This window comes from Euprymna scolopes, chromosome 27 (genome assembly GCF_053919585.1).
Source record: "Euprymna scolopes isolate OS-2025 chromosome 27, ASM5391958v1, whole genome shotgun sequence".
Classification (NCBI taxonomy): Eukaryota; Metazoa; Mollusca; class Cephalopoda; order Sepiida; family Sepiolidae; genus Euprymna; species Euprymna scolopes.
The window spans coordinates 62,597,750-62,619,502 of NC_136508.1; the positions used below are offsets into that span (position 1 = coordinate 62,597,750).

At 35.8% G+C, this 21,753-nt stretch overlaps 1 protein-coding gene and 1 pseudogene across 26 annotated transcripts in view; one reads left to right on the forward strand and one right to left on the reverse strand.

Moving 5' to 3' along the window:
- Positions 1–21,753, forward strand: part of LOC145248863 (roundabout homolog 2-like) — an 837,477-nt gene that overhangs the window by 102,670 nt on the left and 713,054 nt on the right. The window lies entirely within an intron of this gene.
- LOC145249140 (U2 spliceosomal RNA) lies at positions 441–578 on the reverse strand (annotated as a pseudogene).

A 21,753-nucleotide genomic window follows, 5' to 3' on the forward strand; every position in this document is an offset into this window, starting at 1 on the left:
TTTCATTTAAAATGTCTTTGGGGAAAGATTAACCGCACACGACATGCCTTCCCTATCCCTGTGCTGCAACCCCAGTCAGAATAGACCATTTATTTGGCATTAAACATGGAACCGTCCACAATAACCACATTTTAGAAAATTGTTTTTCTAAAAAAAACAAGGCCGATAGCCATTAGTCGCTTGCTCTCATGTAATGAATGACTGCGTGAATGTAGGATTGACATGAAATTCTTAAAGATAAACTAAAATGACCGAAAAATGGGCTGAAATGACTTAAATAAATAAAAAGTAAATAACTAAGAATGACTTTAATGAAGTTAAGGATGAATTGAATGACATTAAGAATGACTTGAATGCTTAAAAAATAACTGGAATCCTTCAAAAACAACTTGAATGATCTGGAGAATGACTTGAATGGCTTTGAGACTGACTGGTTGTAAAGTGGGTGATCATTTTACATTAAATTAATACAGAAGAGTGATCCCCCACTTCATATCACAAAGTTACAAACATAAGTACAGCATGTAGTAAGAACAGATACTACACTTTGATCTGGGCCAAAAGGCCAAGAAAAGGGTATTTATTTGCTCCTCCACCGAGAAAATTAGGCACAAGGCCGATTTTTTATATGAGGAGTGAAGGGGAAATGGGGACCAACTTCCCGGGGAGTAGGGGAGCTGGATAGTGACAATTGATATGAAGGGTTTCCCCTACATTGACCAAGGTCTTATCTGTGGGGTTGCCCCCACATATGGTCTTTCCTTGCAGTATCTGCCGGAACAGATCTTGGCCAAAAGGCCAAGAAAGCTTAAAAAGCTAAGAACAGCATATATTAACAACAGACCTTTGATCTTAACCAAAAAGGCCAAGCACAAAAGTGTTACGGACAGACCGACCGACGGACCGACGGAGTGACTTATAGAGTTGCTAGCACGCGACTAAAAATTGTGGTCCGATAATATTTATTCGTTTATTCATCGGTCTATCATTCGAATCGCCATACATGTGTTTGAAACAAAACCTACATTATATTTTTCTTCGCCTGTCTGTCTGTTCTACTTGTTTTCGAAAACTGCTGAGCCGATCTGGCTGAAATTTTAATGGATCTTTGTTATGATAAGGTGCAGTGAACTAAGTATTATGGTATCCGTTCAATGCACAGTTACAAATTAATAAGGATTAGCATTAATGCAAAAATGAGCACAAATTTAAGCATATTTACCCATCAATTTTGCATAAAGCACTCATTCTAAGTCAATGGGCTATAACTTTTGCCCGTTTTTAACTGGCTAAAAAGTCTAGTCCAGTATGTATGAATTGGACTCGTTCCAAATTGATTTTCTTAATAAAAAAAAATGACCAGAAGAGCCGGATTTTACTTTTACTATTACGTTAGAACCTCGGTCCTGGATATGACCTAAAACTATATCCGATAGTGAGCCCTCAGCTTGCGGGTTTTTTTTGGGGGGGAGCCACCCTTTAATTGGCGTTACTCCCAGGTCCACTCTGACCCAGACTGGTAGTACCTGTTAGGGTCCCAACTATGGGTTAAATAGAAACCTACTTAAAAAAAAACAAAACAAATATACTCTATTAAAAAATTGTGCATCACTGGATTCGGCATTAAATAACCTGAAAAGGGTTGATATGCTGTAAAACAAAAACAACTAAGCAACATTAGAACCTCGTGATACGGTGGCCGTAGGATACGTTTCTTTTTTTTTTCAGATAACGATGTTTTTTTTTTGTTTTTTTTTTACATGGGTGTCACCACTTATCAAGGCCCAGAGGCCACTCGAGGATAAGGGTTAATAGGTATACATTAGTCATTGTGATTTTAGCATAGTAAACAGTGGGAATTTTGTAACTTGGATTACTTAGGGGGACGATTCAATTAGAACTTGTTCACATTGGACTTTTTCTTTTGTTTTTTTTTTCATAGGTATCATCATATTATCAAGGCCCAGAGGCCACTCAAGGATAAGGGTTAAAGAGTGTACAGTAGAAATTGGACAATATAATGATCATTAGTAATGAAAATTTGGTAAATTTGATAACTTATATGGAATGGCTCATCAAGAACTTATTTACGTTAGACTTGAAGACAACCATATTGTAGTCAGCCGGAAAGCAGGAAAACGGAAGACAATTCCACAGGCGTGCAGTTCTAATAAAAAAGCTTTGTTCATGGAATCTACATTTAGGTTTAGGCACAGATAAAGAGTGGGGGGAATTATTGATAGTGTTTACAGCTAGACGAGTGTTTCTTGTGAAAGTTTGGCGAGGGGGGACCATAGATTGAAGCTCAGTCGAACACTTTCCATGAAAATAACGATACATCAGAGACAAACTCGCAACATCTCTTCTGTGAGATAGAGGTTGCAAGGAAGAGAAAAGGACATCTCTTACGAGGCTACGAAGTCTATTTTGAACTCTATCAAGGACGGACAAGTCCTTTCTAGCAGCTCCTGCCCAGATGTGGCAACAGTATTCCATCCTTGGACGTACCTGGCTCTTATATAGATAGAGAATTGCATCAACAGTGAGATATCTACTGGATCGATAGAAAGATCCCACCATTTTTCCAGCGGCCTTGGCAACAGATTTGATGTACGTGTTCCATGAAATACGATGGGTTTTTCGACCCCTGGTTACGGTATTTGCCCCCGCCTTACGGTGTTATAATGTTATTTGATTATATACATGTGTATTATATACTGTACTGTATTTTGTTACTAATTTTAATGCCGTATTCTGGGTTTCTGCTTTATTAAGCAGGGCAAAAACTGAACGGAGTCAAATCTACAATTTCGTAAGACAAACGTCAGAAAACTATATCTCCCGCTTCTCTGAAATAAAAAATTTCTTTTAGAACAGATCCTGTAGCATCCATCAGCTTCATATGATTTTTGGCCGCTTTTTTTTTTTTTTAATTTCCTGAAGAGGGCTCAACTTTAATTTCTTGAACGTTAAAAATTAATTTTGTACTTACAGATGTTAGTGTTTCCTGCTTACGCAGCAATCAGTGTAGGAAAGAGGAGAATTCTTTAATCAGAAAAAAAAATATATATATATATTTATAAGTTAGCGGTCATCGTTTTTAATTCGCATACATCAATATTTCAACAAAAAAAAAAAAAAAAAAAAAAACGATACTATAATACAGTGGGGTGTTTAGCAGGGAAAGTTTGATCTAGCGGAGTGACCAGTAACCCCGGCCACCCACACTCGGCCACTGATGAGGATAAAGGTTTTTTTTTTTTTTTTTTTTTTTTTTTAAAGAAAAAAAAGAAATTCCGAAATAAAGAACTATGAATAGCGTAGGAAAGTCCAATTTATTTCATGTGTTTATCCAGATGCAAATTTTGTGCAAATTTACAGAGAGAAACAAGAAGGCATTTGTTTCGATTCATGGGAACATTTTCTTTTCTGTATACCCACCTTCACATAGGATGGGAATAAAGCTGGAATTGTACCATTGTACCACTTTCGTTACGTTCCCCTTATTCTTATATATATATATATATATATATATATATATATATATATATATATATATATATATATATATATATACTAGCATTTCAGCCCGGCGTTGCCCGGGTGTTTGGAGGTGTACGTTGAGCAAAAAAAAAAAAAGCGGTCAATTTTTTTTACATTTGACCCCTATTATGACCCCTTAACATTTATTGTTTTGGGCTCAAATCACGTTATTAAGTTAGATTCATGTCCAAGGAACCTATATTTAAAATTTCAAGTGTTTAGACCCAAAATTGGCGGAGGAGTTTGATAGAGTTCTCAAAGGTCAAATCGTTGAACTTTGACCCCCTTAACTGACAAATTTTTGGCCGAAAATGGATTACAATGATTTTTCCACATCTCAGTACCCTGTATATCATATTTCGAGGCTGTAGGCTTAAAATTGACAGAGTTATTGCGTTGGAAAATGTACACACACGTTCACTTATATATATGTGTGTGTGTGTGTGTGTGTGTGTGTACATTTTCTCGTCTACAGACATGAAGCCTAATATATCCGTTATTCGAACCCACACGAAACTTTATATTTGGGTTTTGTCGGTGGACATACATAGTAAACTGTACAAGCTTTTCAACGACCAGAAGTCGGAATGTTGCAGTTGCGGTCACGTTTGCCGCTTTTTCCTTAATTCTCTGAAGAGGGCTCAACTTTTAATACTTGAACGTTAATAATTAATTTATGCTTACAGACACTGGTGTTTCCTGCTTACGCAATCATCAGTGTAGCAAGTGGTAAAGTGTGTATGCAATTTTTTTTTTTTTTCATTTTTCTTAAACTTTTTCTTCTAGGGGATGGGACATCCAACCAGATGTCTGACATTTACCCCTATTTTAGTGAGTCCAACCAAGAGATCTTTTCAGGATTCTAGCCGTCCCTTTCAGTGCAATCGTTTGTATTTCACTTGCACTTGGTTCACCGGGTATGCTTGCTATGTACTTTTTAAAGTTCTTTTTCATAAGCCCAGTTGCTCCTATGATGACTGGTATAATTGAAACGTCTTTTAATTTCCAATTTCGTTTCATATCATACATAAGTCCTTGATACTTTGTTATCTTTTCCCTCTCAACTCTGTTAAGCCCTGTATCATTGGGTACACTGACCTATATTACGGTCGCTTTTTTGTTTGCTCTGTCCCAAATCACTATATCTGGTTTAACAGCTGCGTTTTCAAGATATGTAGCAGTAGGGATTATGTAGTCATAGTGAATAGTGTAGTTGTCATTCCCAACTGTTCGTTCGGGTATATGTTCCCAGGATATTTTACTACACTGAATGTTGAGTTTCTTACATATCTTCCAGTGAAGGTATTTGCAAACTCCGTTATGGCGATCTGTATAATAACCGTCTCCAAGTAGGACTTTGCGACCAGAAATCAGGTGGCCCACACTCTCAACCTCAGTGCTACAGAACCTGCATTTATTATTGTTGCTTAGACCACACATGTGTGCACGTGTGTGTGCTATTGTGTCTCTATTTACTTGCCTCTCCACGAGGGCAGAATCAGACACAAGGTAGATTTTTAATGTGGGAAAAATCCCGCTCCTCGAAAAGGGAACAAAAACAGGGCTCTACATTGCGAGTGAAACAGTCGCATTTGCGAGTGATTTTTCAAAGTGGCGACTAGAAATAATGAAACGCTTATCTTATGACGATTGTATTTCTTTCACCGACAATCTTCCAAAGCTCACTATTGAGTGAAGAATATCTTTTCAACCTTTTTTTTTTTTTTAGAAAACGAACAAAATTAAATTATTTAAATAATAAAAGTTTAATAGAACGATATACTCTTTTTTTTTTTTTAAACGAAGTCTGTTTTAAAAAATATCCGAAAAAAATTAAAATGTTTATACCTTCAAGTATCAGCATAAAATGTGTTGCATATTTAGAATTACACTTATTAAAAGAAAATCTTTATGATGTATATACTCGTCACAGAATGAAGATGTCATATTCTAAAAATCATGTGAGTTTGGCTAGTAACTTTTTTTATTTGGCTAGTAAACGAAAATATTTAGTTGTCAAAGGTTAACTAAAGATAAGCGAATAGGTTTGTCCGTATAGCCTGGAAAATTTAAATTGTCTCAGTCAAGAAGGATTTCTCCTCCTCTGACCGAGGCCAGAAAAGATGAAGTGTAGTATCAGAACAGATACTACACTTTGTTACGAGCCAAAAGGCAAAGTAAACTCTTTGGTTGCTCGACTGTTATCTGTGTTTATTTGTTGCTCTTGCTGGCAAAAGTAAGATAAAAAAGCAATTGAGTCTTTTAAATGCATAAAAAATAAATAAATAATAAATAAATCAACAATTATCACAGACGCCCTAAATGCCTAGACTAAGCCAGCGTTTTGGCGTTAACCCGATTTCAAACGACGACCACCAACGCGCCGCCGGTACGACACAACGTCACCGGGCGCTCTTAACAACTGGGTTTGTCGCTCGGAACGGATTGTTGGTCGTTATAACATCGATTGTGTCGATGAAAGAGTGAGACAAAGAGAGAAAAGAAGAAACGCTGCGCTTAGAGAAATCGATAAAAATCCGTACAATCACCGGGCGGAAAGAAGGTGCGTCGTAATTGGTTCTGTAGATAAGCGGTTTGTCGCGCTGCGTTACGTCCGTCCGTTCAAATAGGATGAAACAGTTGGCATGGCGAGACCCCCAGCTCTCCCTTCCATACACACTCGTAATATAATGATCCAAAGGCACGTGTTTCGCCGTTTAGAGCTAATCAGCATGTTCGAATTTATTTCATTTAATAACAAAATTAATATACGAAATAATTTTGTGCGTAAATTTTCAGTATTTACTTCAGTGCTCAATATATAGGTAGAGCTAGGTAGTAAGTTATGAAAATATATATGGCAATTAAGCTACACAGAATATTCCGTTTCATTCTCATTATGCATAAACCTGACGAATTCTCACGAGAATGAAATACTGTTAGAAACCTACCGAATATATCTCAGCCTATGTCACGGTAACATATTGAGCGAGTTTCTAACAGTATTTTGTATATATATTTTTATTTTTAACTCATTTTCCTAAACTTACCGTGTTCAAGAGAGAGTCGGGCGCCATTGTAAATTTTCCAATGCATCGGTAAACACTGTCTGTTTTTCGAACTGAATAAACATTCTACATTAAATAAAAACACTAAAAAAAGTATCCAGTTAGGTAGAAACGTAACTTATCTTGCCTTTGATAACATTTATTTGTTATATATTTGTTTTGTTTTTTTCAACTTTTTCGAATCTATGTGTACAGTAATACAACCCCAAGAACTTTAATGGAATATTTGAATATCTTTGTATCTCAATGGTTCTCAACCGGGGTCCATGTGGACCCCTATAGTACATGTAACGTTAATATTGGTTCAGTCTTTCTTTAAGATAAACTGTTGATATATGTTCTTTGGTTTTCTTTGCATTACTGAAAAATAAAATAAGCTATAAGGGTTCACCAAAATACATTAAAAAGAAAAGAAAGTCATGATTAAAAAGGTTGAGAACCATTGATGTATCTTATATAGAGATTAAGTGTTTGCCCCAGGAAGGGGGTCCCTTGATTTCTGGGAATTTCAACTGAAGCAAAATGAAACTGGAATCTTAAGATCCCCGTCATTCCAGCAATCATAGAAGCAATCCGACTCATGAAAAAAGAACTCCAAAACCCACGATGCAAATATACCCGGCGAATTAAGTGCAAGAAAGATACAAATAATAGCACTTAAGGGGCCGGTTAGAATCTTATAAAGATCTCTTGGTTAGAATATTTGAGGTAGTAAGTGAATGTTTGACACCCGTAGAATGCCTCATAACAAGCGAGAACAAAAATAACAATATTTTTTAAACATTTCTGGGATGAGGATTGGTTATTCGTGTTATTTGGAATCTTCGAGCTACTGTTCTCATCTTCACAGCGTGTCGGTCGATGTAATCTCCGACCTTCTTCCGATGTATCTTGTCGAACTCAGAAATTTGGACGGAATTTCGAACGGAACCATTTATTTACTTCACGGGGGTAGCGTGCTCTTGTTCCGTCAGCCATGACTGAATAGAGGGCTTAACAATTGCAAATTACTCAGGACTTCTATCCAGTCATGGCTGACGGAACTAGAGCATGCTACCCCCGTGAAGTAAATAGTTTTCCGTTCGAAATTCCGTCCAAATTCACGAGTGTATTCCCGAGTTCGACAAGATACACCTGAAGAAGATCGGAGGTTACATCGACCGAAACGCTGTGAAAATCACACTGAAGATGAGTACTGTAGTCCGATGAATGCAAATAATAGGACATTTTTTTTTTTAATAGAAGACTTTATTGATGAGAACAAAAACTTAGAATTTTAAAAATAAAATTCTCCTCGTGCGAAGAGACATGTCTATTTCGAGTTGTCTGGAATTGCAAATAAAAAAAAAAGTTACAATCGCGTGCTGAAAATGACACACCGGAATGTCAGTCTCGGCGTCTATTCTCATTTTAAAGTATATATAATACCTATGCGTGGTTTACACACGATTTTAACAGGCGATTAAATCGCAGCCCAAATGAATAGTAGACGATTGATTGTTTGGCGTAGGGTAGCTTTAAAAGATTGAAGTTATTGCCGACAAGCGTAGTGGTGGTGGTGGGTGGTGGTGGGTCGTAAAATAGGCTTAAATATATTTCAATTCATGCAGATTTCGTATTTATTGTTACAAAGCCAGTTCTCTATTGAATATTATATTGTACCTAATATATAATAATGATTTCAAAAGATTTTTTTTTTTTTTAATGGCTTGGATGCCATCAGTCTGAATCGAAACCAAAACATTTTGTGCTCCGACCACGTTTCTTGCCGTTTGAGTTATCGAAAGGTATATATAAAAAAAAAAAAAGATTTTAAATTAAACCACTTCAAGCTCTGAACGCATTTGCGCATGCGCAAAAGTAACAGAAACATGTCGGCGAGTTGAAATGAACATTTTGCGTTTCAACTTGCCGAAATATTTCTGTACGCGTTATTCATTCATCCAAACAAAGATTTTGCTCATTATAAACCATCCTTGGTGTATGGGAGTATGATTACTATTTTCTGTTCATTTCAGTGTCACGTGACCTGTGGTTTAAGAGTTTATCGGTTAAATATCTACAGACACGTACACATATACATCTACAGCTCTATCTATATAGATATGTTAGCGAAGTTAGAACACCACGTTTGATCAGATAAACAGAGACGCATACGTCACTAAATTGATAGCTCAGCTTGAAGGCAACGTGAATTAAGACCGTTAATATGGAAGCCTCCGTTCAGTCTCGAAAGACGATGGATAAGGGTAGCTGCGCGTAAAATTATGAGGCAAAAGTTGCGCAATCACAACAACACCTCTCCTAAATCGGCATTGCTTTTCAGTTGAAAGGAAGGGTCCAAGACTACTGGAAACAATGCCGATAGAATCAGAGAACACATACAGCACCTGGTATTTCCAAATGGTCACCCACTTTAGTACTGACCAGAATCAACGTTGCTTAACTTCGGTTATCTAAAGGGATACTGCCGCTGTTTTCATAAAGTAGAAAATTAGCTATTAGCGAAAGTTGAGTTTTGGGGTAAGATTTTCAGTTTTCGGAAAATTACCTTTCTTTTGTTATGATTTGAACTCTCATGGGTTTTTTTTTGGGGGGGGGGTCAAATCTCAAATTTTGTTACCTTATTATTATTATTGTTTGTTTGTTTTCATAATTTTTGGATATGTTCATTACTGCGACATGGCATTTAAGTAGATATCATTGGTTTTATTTGAATTTCAACACTTCGATTTTCGAATTTCGTTTTAATAACGAAGAAGTACCGGGAAAAAATGTCGTGAATGAAAAAGACATTTTATGTCGAAAGTCATATATATATATATATATATGTGTGTGTGTGTGTGTGTGTGTGTGTGTGTGTGTGTGTGTGTGTGTGTGTGTGTGTGTGATGTTCTAATTTCCTTAAATAATTTTACGAAAATATTTTCGCAAAATATAGCCAACTCCTTTAGTTCGGAAAGGATATTTTTTTGTTTTTATTTATTAAAAGTATGTGGATTACAGACGTTTTGGTAACTTTTTGTTTTTCTTCTGTGTAGTTTTAGATGCATCATTGTACGTTCATGCAAAGCTTTGTCCATTGCTCCGTCTATAACGTTGTAGGTTGCAATGATATACCGATTGATAAACGCACAGATTCAACGGACGTATCTCGCATTTTTTCCAGACAGATTTTTAACTGATCTTTGTTTTCCCGCCTTCCTTTCACCATGCGTCTTTTTCCCATCGATGTTGTTCATGAATATGAATGGATACGACGTACATTTAAATTACCCCACTTGTTAATTAAGGACTCAATTAATAAGTAGTCCTACAACTTCTGGGCCTTAGGGTTGGATCAAAGTGTAGAATCTGTTGTTTCTTTTCCTTTTGGGGGATTTTCCCCCCAATATAAATATAAACACGCTTTATAAACAAAAATTGACTGAGTACCATATATATAAACTTTATCACGTTAACACACTGGGTATTTATTTGCTCCCCCACCGAGCAAATTAGGCACAAGGACGATTTTTAATATGAGGAGTTAAGGGGAAATGGGGACCAACTTCCCGGGAAGTAAGGGAGCTGGATAGTGACAACCCATTCATATTCATGAACATTGACCAAGGTCTTATATGTGGGATTGTCCCCACATATGGTCTTTGATTGCAGTATCTGCCGGAACAGATGGTATTTATTTGCTCCCCCACCGAGCAAATTAGGCACATGGCCGATTTTTAAAGTGAGGAGTGAAGGGGAAATGGGGACCAACTCCCCGGGGAGTAGGGGAGCTGGATAGTGACAATTGGTATGAAGGGTTGCCCCTACATTGACCAAGGTCTTATATGTGGAGTTGCCCCCACATATGGTCTTTGCTTGCAGTATCTGCCGGAACAGATGGTATTTATTTGCTCCCCCACCGAGCAAATTAGGCACAAGGCCGATTTTTAATGTGAGGAGTGAAGGGAGGGGGAAGGGAAAAAAGGGGACCAGCTCCCGAGAGGTGGGAAATGGGAGCTGGTTAAAGGTCAGGCATGTGGGGTTGCCCCCACATCTGGTCTTTGCTAGTCATAGCTAGTCATAGCTTGCAGTATCTGCCGGAACAGATACTACACTTTGATTCCGGCTTTGATCCGAAGGCCAAGAACACACTGATTCTCATCAGATCACCGAAGTTAATCAACGTTAAGCCTAGTCAATATCAGATGGGTGACTGTATGTGAATACTAGCCGCATTAACCCTTTGGACCGTAACCCAAATAAGCAATAGTTAGCCAAAAAGACAATAAGCGATTAGCAAAATAATTTGATAATAATTATCATTATTAGAAGGCCGAAATATTGGCTGTGTCATCTTTTTACATGTGTTGCTGGAGCCGATATATCGGCTGTTCATAGTTGGAAGGGTTGTTGTTGTTGTTGTTTTTGTTGTTGTTGTTGTTGTTGCTTTTGTTGTTGTTGTTATTACTATTACTACTACTACTACTAATAATAATAAATATGAAAGACTTTAAAATGTTACAGAAGAGTGTCTTCATCACATTCGCTTACATATCACAGCAGTAGTTAAGAAAACACCAGGTATAACTGCCCTACTGACATTCACCACTATTATTCTATACCACATATGGAATGATCACGTTGATTCACCGGTTCCCATCAGATCACCAAAGTTAAGCAACGTTGAGCCTGATCATTACTAAAATGGGTGACCAATTTGGGAATTCCACGTGCTGTGCGTGCTCTCCACTTATCTCAGTCTTGTGTCTCTTCTCTGCCACCGGACTCAAGCAGTACTGATTCAGGAGAGGTGTAGCTGGAGATTGTGCAACCCTTGCCTAACAATTACACGCGCAGCTACCCTAACAGGGGTGTCCATTGTCTCATGAGACTGAACGGAGGCATCAAATGCGGAATACAGAATATGTATACGTGAATAAAAATGATATAATCTTTGATTTGGATTTCATCGCAAAAATACTTTATGAGTAGAAACTATTCATCCTCATCATCATATTGTATGAATTCGAATGTTGTATTGTTGGCATTGGTTTCTCCGATATTTTTCTAGTCAGAATTCTTTTTAGAAAAACATCGGGTACTTACGGGAGGGATCACATGAAGGTTGCCAATATTCTAAGTGAAAGTAATTTTGTGAGACAAACTGGATTCGAACTTCGAACACCCAGGTCGGCAGTCCGTATCTTCTTGCGATAGATGTATCGTGAATTTAAAAAAAAAAAAAAAAAAAAAAAAGATAGAGAACAAATGCGTTAAGTAATTGACAGGGTAACAGAAAGTGTCCTTTCCAACCGTTTTTATATAAAATGAATAAAAAAGACGGCCGAAAAATTGTGCTCTTGTGAAAAGTGATATAAAAAAAAAATGACGATATTTATTTTGTTGGCTTAAAAATTGAACTTGAAAATGGAAAGCGGGGAGGGCCTTAATTACCTGTTTGGCCACAGCAACAGCTCGTAACCGCAACTTGGCTCTGTAAACGATGGTTTTTTAAAAAAGGCTATAATTAAAGCGTGGGGGAGGGGTTGTTCTGTTGGTGGAAACCGAAATTGAATGGCTGGTTAGGTGATGGCGGTAGCTAAGGAGGGCGACATGCTGTCTCACGAGGCCCACCTTTTTTATGTATATATTTTTTCAAAAATGAAAGAAATACATAGATGTTTCAGTTTGTCACTAAATCCGTAATAAGACATTGTCTGCCCATCTCTCCCTCTCCCTCTCCCGCTCTCTCCATATATATATATATATATATATATATATATATATAGTGTAACCCTGATATAAGAAACTTCTTATTTGGCCCTTACAACTCTCTTGTATCCGGGTTATTCTTTACATTAACACAGGCTTTAATTTAGGACCAGAGAAAATCTCTTATATCCGTTTTCTTATATTCGGGTCTCTTATATCCGGGTAACACTGTGTGTGTCTGTGTGCATATATATATATATATATATATATATATATATATATATATATATATATATACATACACGCACACCATGTTAAAGGTATTCAATAGTGATAAGTAATGAATTTAACGAGTTTATTAAGCGTATTCAATAAAAGAATAGCAAGATATATTTATAGAGATATAAACAAATTTATAAGGTCGTGACATTTAATGTTTCGGATAAATGATCGGTTAAACCAAGAAGTCCTCGTCAAGTGACTTAATAAACAGTTGCTCTTCCCAAAAGAAATCAGTCCTCAAATCTCCCTCTCTCTGTCTCTCTGTCTCTCTAACTATCTCTCTCTCTCTCTCTCTCTCTATATATATATATATATATATATATATATATATATATATATATATATATGAGCAAACAGTTAATAAAATATGTTAAAAAACACTTTGAAATGAGTTAAAAACATATTTAATCTGAAAAAGAAACACTAGATAAATGGATAGTCCTTAATCCGCGGAGTTTCGAAGAAATACTTTCATTCTCATCAGAGGGTAGGAATTAGCAAAATGCGGGATCGGATTTTGCATGCAGAAGTATTTGATGAAACAACAAGTAAGTCAAAGGTCTTACTTGAAAACAAAAAAAAAGTGAAGCAGAGAGCAGAGAGAATATGGTGAAGAAAAAGGTGATTACACACGAATGGATAGTCTGATGGAAGATAAAAAAATCCAGCTTCCACCAGACTATCCATTCGTGTTTTTTCTATTTATTTTCTTAACCTTTTTAAAGCAGGTGTCCTGCAATTTGTGTACAATCTACAGTTCAGTTAATAGCGGCAAACGGGGATTTACTGCCTTCCAAATATCTATGATGTAATTTGCCATTAATTTTGAAAGAACAAATGTATTTAAAGTTGGATGAGAATTCTTCATATAATAACAATATTTGATAACTTGGCAGAAAGTAGGGGGGGGGGTTCTGTTGTATTTAATGGAAAAGGTGGGCCCGCAAATTTTGTAGAATCAGTACTGCGTGTAGAAATAGTTCGTTTAGAAAAATATCTGCAAAAATATATTTTAAGATATTGTTAGAAATTAAATAAAGGAAATTATGAATTAAAAATAAAATTAGGAAAAAAAGATGAATATAAAAAAAATTATTATTATTGTTTTAGATACCGAAGAAACACAAGTCAAATAATTCTCAGAGAAATAGCTTTGCAAAGAAAAATTCTAGTTTAATACTTTTCAGGGGTGAGATAACTAATGAATTTAACTAGGTCCATACAAGAGCGCTCAATTCCGGAGTAGGGCAAGATATACATTTTGTTTTAAGCATTTATTTGTCGCTACACATTCATGAGCATGTTTCGATCAGCCAGTTACATGTAAGAGACACAAGTTTTGTATAAGCATTTGTATAAGCATTATGACCCTGGTTACTTGTAACTGACTGACCGAAACATGCTCATGAATGTGTAGCGGCATATAAATGCTTATGTAAAACTAACAAAAACTGAATATATATATATATATATATATATATATATATATATATATATATATATATATATATATATATATATACGCAGACACATCACATACCGTTTCAAGAAAATGCTAACTTTATTGGTGTTTGTTTTGTAGTTTTTTTTTTGTTTTTTGTGTTTTTTTTTTTTTTACTTTTAGCTAGACATATATATACAGACATACAGGCGGGAAGGTACATAAAAGACAAGGCCATCAAACCAGATATTGTAATATGGAACAAGCCCGAAAGAACTGAGCTCATTATCGATGTCACATTCCAAAATGATTTTGGCCTTAATAGAGCTGAACAGCGAAAGATAACAAAATATCAGGAGCTAAAAAATGTCCTAAAAACGACATGGTCTCTGAAAGAAATAAACATTATACCGGTTGTGATAGGAGCAACTGGCTTAATAAAAAGAATCTTCAGAAATACTTAGAAGTAATCCCTGGAAGGAAATACAGATAGCAGCCATAAAGGTTGGTTGGTTGGTTGGTTGGTTGGTTGGTTGGTTTTGTTTTACGGCGTATCAACCCTTTTCAGGTTATTTAATGCCGAATCCAAAGAATTTGAAGAAAAATGTTTTAATAGAATATATTTGTTGTTTTCAAGTCGGATTCTGTTTAACCCATAGTTGGGATCCTAACAGGTACTACCACTCCAGGTCAGAATGGACCTGGGAGCAATGGCAATTAAAGGGTGGCTCCACACTCCCCAGCCCGCAAGCTGGGGCCTCACCACTGGATATAGTTTAAGGTCATATCCAGGATCAAGCCATAAAGGGAACAGCATCTATTCTTATAAGAGTCCTCGGATATAAATTGAAATCATAACAGAATAAAGCGTTAGCTCAAGGAGGGAGCCCTTTGATCTCTTCAATCTTGCTAAAGTAAAATAAATTTAAAAAGAAAAAAGCGATTACCCTTTATTTAATAGAAGATAACCACACGCCATGTGTACCGATTTACTATGCCTCCCCACGAGGACAGAGTTAGACACCAGGGTCGTTTTTTTAGCGTGGAGAAAAGGTAAAAAAATAAAAATTGTCTCAGTCGTGAAGGATTTCTCCTCCACTGAAAGAGAACGAGAAATGGAAGTGCCGCATCTGAAGAACAGATGGTATTTATTTGCTCCCCCACCGAGCAAATAAGGCACAAGGCCGATTTTTAATGTGAGGAGTGAAGGGAGGGGGAAGGGAAAAATGGGACCAGCTCCCGAGAGGTGGGAAATGGGAGCTGGTTAAAGGTCAGGCATGTGGGGTTGCCCCCACATCTGGTCTTTGCTAGTCATAGCTAGTCATAGCTAGTCATAGCTTGCAGTATCTGCCCGAACAGATGATATTTATTTGCTCCCCCACCGAGCAAATTAGGCACAAGGCCAATTTTTAATGTGAGGAGTGAAGGGAGGGGGAAGGGGAAAAGGGAACCAGCTCCCGAGAGGTGGGAAATGGGAGCTGGTTAAAGGTCAGGCATGTGGGGTTGCCCCCACACCTGGTCTTTGCTAGCAGTATCTGCCGGAACAGATGGTATTTATTTGCTCCCCCACCGAGCAAATTAGGCACAAGGCCAATTTTTAATATGAGGAGTGAAGGGGGGGGAAGGGAAAAAGGGGACCAGCTCCCGAGAGGTGGGAAATGGGAGCTGGTTAAAGGTCAGGCATGTGGGGTTGCCCCCACATCTGGTCTTTGCTAGTCATAGCTTGCAGCATCTGCCGGAACAGATGATATTTATTTGCTCCCCCACCGAGCAAATTAGGCACAAGGCCGATTTTTAATGTGAGGAGTGAAGGGAGGGGGAAGGGAAAAAGGGGACCAGCTCCCGAGAGGTGGGAAATGGGAGCTGGTTAATGGTCAGGCATGTGGGGTTGCCCCCCACATCTGGTCTTTGCTAGTCATAGCTAGTCATAGCTTGCAGCATCTGCCGGAACAGATGGTATTTATTTGCTCCCCCACCCAGCAAATTAGGCACAAGGCCAATTTTTAATGTGAGGAGTGAAGGGAGGGGGAAGGGAAAAAGGGGACCAGCTCCTGAGAGGTGGGAAATGGGAGCTGGTTAAAGGTCAGGCATGTGGGGTTGCCCCCACATCTGGTCTTTGCTAGTCATAGCTAGTCATAGCTTGCAGCATCTGCCGGAACAGATGGTATTTATTTGCTCCCCCACTGAGCAAATTAGGCACAAGGCCGTTTTTAATGTGAGGTAAAAACCAGCTCCCCAAAAAGGGGGCACTCTGGTTACCAAAAATAATAATTGTCCCAGTATAGAGGGTTTCCCCTCCATTGACTGGTACAAATTATCTTAAGTGCAGCATCTGCCGGAACAGATGCTACACTTTGATCTTGGCCAAGAGGCCACGCCATGTGTAGATGACTTTATCAGCTTGTTAAGAAAGGCAATAACAATAAAGTTGCATTCTTTCTTTTTTTTTCTTTTACATCTTTTTCTTTTCGTTCTCCCCACCCACCCCGACCCCCCCCGCCACCATTGTTGTATTATCGTTGACCTCCTCCACACCTTCCTCCAACCGGCCTACACTTGTTTTAACGAATAAAACATATAAGTCAATTTATGCTACTTTACACGTGAAGTTTCTCACTAACCCAGAAGGAAGCTGCAAGGTAGAAAAAAAAATGCTAATTTTGATTGCAATTATACAAGAAAAGCAGAAAAAAAAAAAAAAAAAACGAAAAAAAGGAAGAAAAAAAAAAGAAATCGTCTCCCACGACAAATATTTATAACGTTTTCCTACGTCTATTCTCAACGATCGCCCTATTTGTTCCAAGTACTATTGATGTGGGCTTTTGTGGGCGTATAATTTATGTTAACTTTCCCATCAATAAAACACACACTATATATATATATATATATATATATATATATATATATATATATATATATATATATATATATATATATATATATATATATATATATATATCCTAATAGCCTTGTGGTCTTTTTTTACGTTGTTGCCTTTTATGTGCAACTTGATAAGGTACGACTTTTACACCGGGTTGCAACGATTAATCGGAATCGGGAATCGGAAAAAATCAGAACTTTTAGGGACATCAGAATCGGACATTTTTCCCCCTATTTTCCGATGCCAAAAACGATTCTTTTAATTATTTGTTTAAAACTTAATTTTCCATTACTGGTACTCATAATAAAATAATACATATTTATATAATTTTAACTACCGGTTTGACCTACTAAAATCAATAGATTTCTTCAAGCTACACGTGTATTTTTACGTTACCGTACACGTAAGTGTAACAAGTATTTACAACAAGATACACCTTAAGAAGGTTAAGGTTTCATCGACCGAACCGTTGTGAAGAGCAGAACAGTAGTTCGATAAATAACAAGTAAATGTTACCAAAGGCAATATAAGTTACTCTTCTACTTACTTGGATAGGTTTTCTGTTTGAACATATTTTAAGTCTATTTGATTTAAAACGCAAGTAGTGCTGAGTTGGTAAGTTAGAACGACGACAAGATGGCCGACATCCAGTCGTTCAACTTGGAATCTCGATAATCGCTTACGTCTTGAAAACAACAAAAAGATACTGATAGAAATTCACTCAATTAATATCACAGTGACACTTATTGAGTGGATATATATCAGTATTTTGAGTTTTGGGTCATTAATGGGACTCCAAAGACGGCATGTTCTTGACGGTTTAACTTGACAAGTCGGCTCTACTTATTTTTCGAGCCGAATAAAATTCTTTAAAGTAAGTTAAAACGCACAAAACTTATCTAGAGTAACTTATCTTGCATTTGGTAACATTTACTTGTTGCATATTTTTAACCTTGTTTTCCTTTGTTGACTTCTGTGCTAAATCTAGTATATATATATATATATATATATATATATATATATATATATATATATATATATATATATATATATACACACACACACACACTCTTCAGAATAAAATAAAATGCCTAATTCGGATCATTACATTGTGATGTGGATTATCCAAAATACAGTATTTTATTTTATCTTATACTCGCCTTTTTATTAAGCACAAGCATTTTCTGTCCTGCCCTTTCTTTTCTTTTCCTTCCTTCTTCGTACCATTTCAATTTCTCTCATTCTGCATGGCCTGTCTGCTAAAGCGGCTTCAATTCTTTAATTTTTTAATGTTTTCATTTCATTAACAATTTGAAAGTTACTTTAGAGTGGAATTTTAAGCCCATGTTCTATGAGTATAAAAATATTAAATATATCAATTTATATATTCATTAATAAAAAGATCCACCGGACCCAGAAAAAAACTTTTTTACCGGATCCATTATATAACAAGGGAAATTACTCCAGGAATACGCATAATTCGGATCATTACATTGTGATGTGGATTACCCAAAATGCAGTTTGGATCATTTTACCACACTGCTTTCAAAGACATTCACTTCGGATTTTACCTGCAATTTGGATGTTAACTTTTATATCCTTTTCTTTAACTTCTCGTACACTATGACTTTTAATTATTTAATTGTGATATTCCATGTCTCACTGACTTTAGCAAATAAGGTGTAAACCATTATAACTATTTGCTAATATTTTCTCCTCTGAAGACATCGAAATCCTATAGGATAAGGAGTTAAAATATTTCAAATGTATACTTTGTCTTACATAGAATAATAAAAAATCTTTTGATATGAAATTAAAACATTTCACGTCATAAATGTTTAAATTCATTGAATGACTAAAATTTTCTCTCTCTCTCTCTCTCTCTCTCTCTATCTATCTATCTATCTATCTATATATATATACAAATATATATATATATATATATATATATATATATATATATATATATATAGAGAGAGAGAGAGAGAGAGAGAGAGAGAGAGAGAGAGATAGAGAGAGAGAGAGAGAGATGAGAAAACAGTTAATAAAACATGTTAAAAAACACTTTGAAATGAGTTAAAAGCGTATTTAATCTGAAAAGGAAACACTAGATAAGTGGATAGTCGTTAATCCACGGAGTTTCGAAGAAATACTTTCCTTCTCATCAGAGGGTACTTTTTCGATATCTACTAAACAAATATTGTGTCCAAACAATTGAAATCTCAAATAAGATTAATTGGACCAGGATCAAACTTCACGTGGTTTGAGCGCTCGTAAAAATAAATGTTAAGGGGTCAAAATTAGGGTCAAAGTTCAAAAATATTTTACCTTTGTGGTCTCTACCAAACTACTCAGTATAAACACTTGAACTTTGACATAAAGCACAGTCATAATGAGGTCAATCTTTTTAATTCGTTTTGGACCGAACATTTGGCTGCCAAGGGGTCAAAGTTTTCAGATTTGACTTTTATGGTCTCTACTAAACTATTCTGCCAATTTTGCACCTAAAATATTATTTTAACTTGCAGTGTATTCAGACATTGGGCTCGCTATCTAATTAGATTTGGGGTGGAAATTTCGCAGCCAAGGGGTCAAAGTTCAAAGATTTGACCTTTTAGAACTATACCACACTCCTTCACCAACTTTGGGTCTAAACAGTTGAAATTTTAGACGTAGGTTTGATGGTGTCAAAGTTCAAAATATTTCATTTTTACGTTTTCTACCAAATTACTAGTTGGAGTGTAAAGCCTCGAAATTTGAGATACAGGATAATCGAATGTGAGGAAAAAAAATTTTTTTATTGGCTTTGACCCACAAAAATAACTGCTAAAGGGTCCAGACCATCACCCGGGCAACGCCGAGTCGATATGCTAGTATATATATATATATAAATCTTTTTCATTGAGTACGTCAATGCTTTTTCTTTTCAACCACGGTTCCGCAAAACTTTAGGGTTCCGCCTGTACAGTCCAGGTGTTCCGCAATTTCTAAATTAAAACAAGGCACAAATAAATAGAATGTTGAATTCAATTTTTAAAATAGTTTATCATTATATGCATATTTAAAAAGAATTATTGTTTAAATATACGAAATTTTACATAATTAAACTCGCTACATTTGAAAAATTAATTTATCTTGGCACTATTAGGTTTGTTTTTTATAGATTCTTATTATACGGCCAACGCTAAAACGGTGCACCTACATGATTGGGACGAGATTTTGTAGACGATAAATGGAGTTTCCAGATAAAAAAAAAACAATGGTTTCAACTGATTTTTTAAATTTTTTATATATATATATATATATATATATATATATATATATATATATATATATATATATATATATATATATATATATATATATATATATATATATATATATATATATATATATATATATATATATATATATATATATATATATATATATATATATATATATATATATATATATATATATATATATATATATATATATATATATATATATATATATATATATATATATATATATATATATATATATATATATATATATATATATATATATATATATATATATATATATTTTTTTTTTTTTTTTTTTTTTGACAATTCTAATAAGCTACAATGGTAGCTTCCAAATTACCTGAATATTATTGAATTATTATAAAAACAACTTTAATCGTGTTAGCAGGGGAAAAATTGCCGCCATCTTTGTTTAATTCGGACAGAAAATTACCCCCCCCCCTTTTGAACTCTTTGTTTTACGATCATTTTCATCAAATTCTATTTTTTATTTTCTTTAATAAAAAATTTTCTACCCTATCAATTTTCATAATTTTTGGATAAAATCATCTTAAAAATACGAGGAATACATAGATACCATTGTTTTCATGTGAAATTCAGTATTACGATTTCCGGAAATCTCGTCCCAATTCTGTAGAAGTGCCGTATTTTCATTTTAATTTTTAAATGTTGTTGTTTTTTTTTTTTCTTTCTTTTTTTTTTTTTAAAGGCAACTAAATTATTGCATAGGGGTTCCATGAGTCAGTGGAATGTTTCCATAGGGTTCCGCTCGAACAAAATGGCTGAAAACCACTGGTGTGGTGTACGTGTTATCTCTCTCGTGACATATTATCAACTTAGATTTACCGTGTTGTTCAGCTTTCCGGGTGTGTTTATATTGCATATCGTTATTTTCCAACATGTCGACATTTTTCAGCATTTATGCATTTAAAAAATCTTTCTTGTCTTAATTTGTGTGTTCTTCCAATAAAAGTTAAGCATGAGAAAATTGATTAAAAAAAAATCGATACATTAAATATGCTAATTAGTATTTATCTACCTACGCGTGTCACACTTAACTGTTTGCTGAGACTTTTGCTTTGTTTTTCTTCTGCTATCAATCTGTCTTTCTCTCGCTGGCGACGAAAGTTTGTCCGGAGAGACGGAAAGAAAGAGAGTGTGTGGGAGAGAGAAAGAGAGAGAGAGAGAGAGAGAGAGAGAGAGAGAGAGGGGAGGGACTGACCGATTGACTGCAAGTTATGGCTCTTTTTACTTACTTGCCTGCTAGGAATTTTAAGATGCAGTTACAACACTTCAAAAGTTTCGCACTTAAATAATGAATAGGATATCATCATTTGGCTGGATGCTAATATAGCCGGCTAGGGATTTTGATGCTCAGACACTAAAATCAATAGAGATCATACCATTTCCTGTAATGACCTGTCCCCTATAGATTGCTGTTTAATGCTGATTCTGTGCAGTTCTAGGAGGTCCATCCTTCCCAGGCTTTGTCTTCGCTCTTTGAGAAGGAGTTAGTTTATGGCTAATCGTCTGAGGCGCCCTTACCGGGGA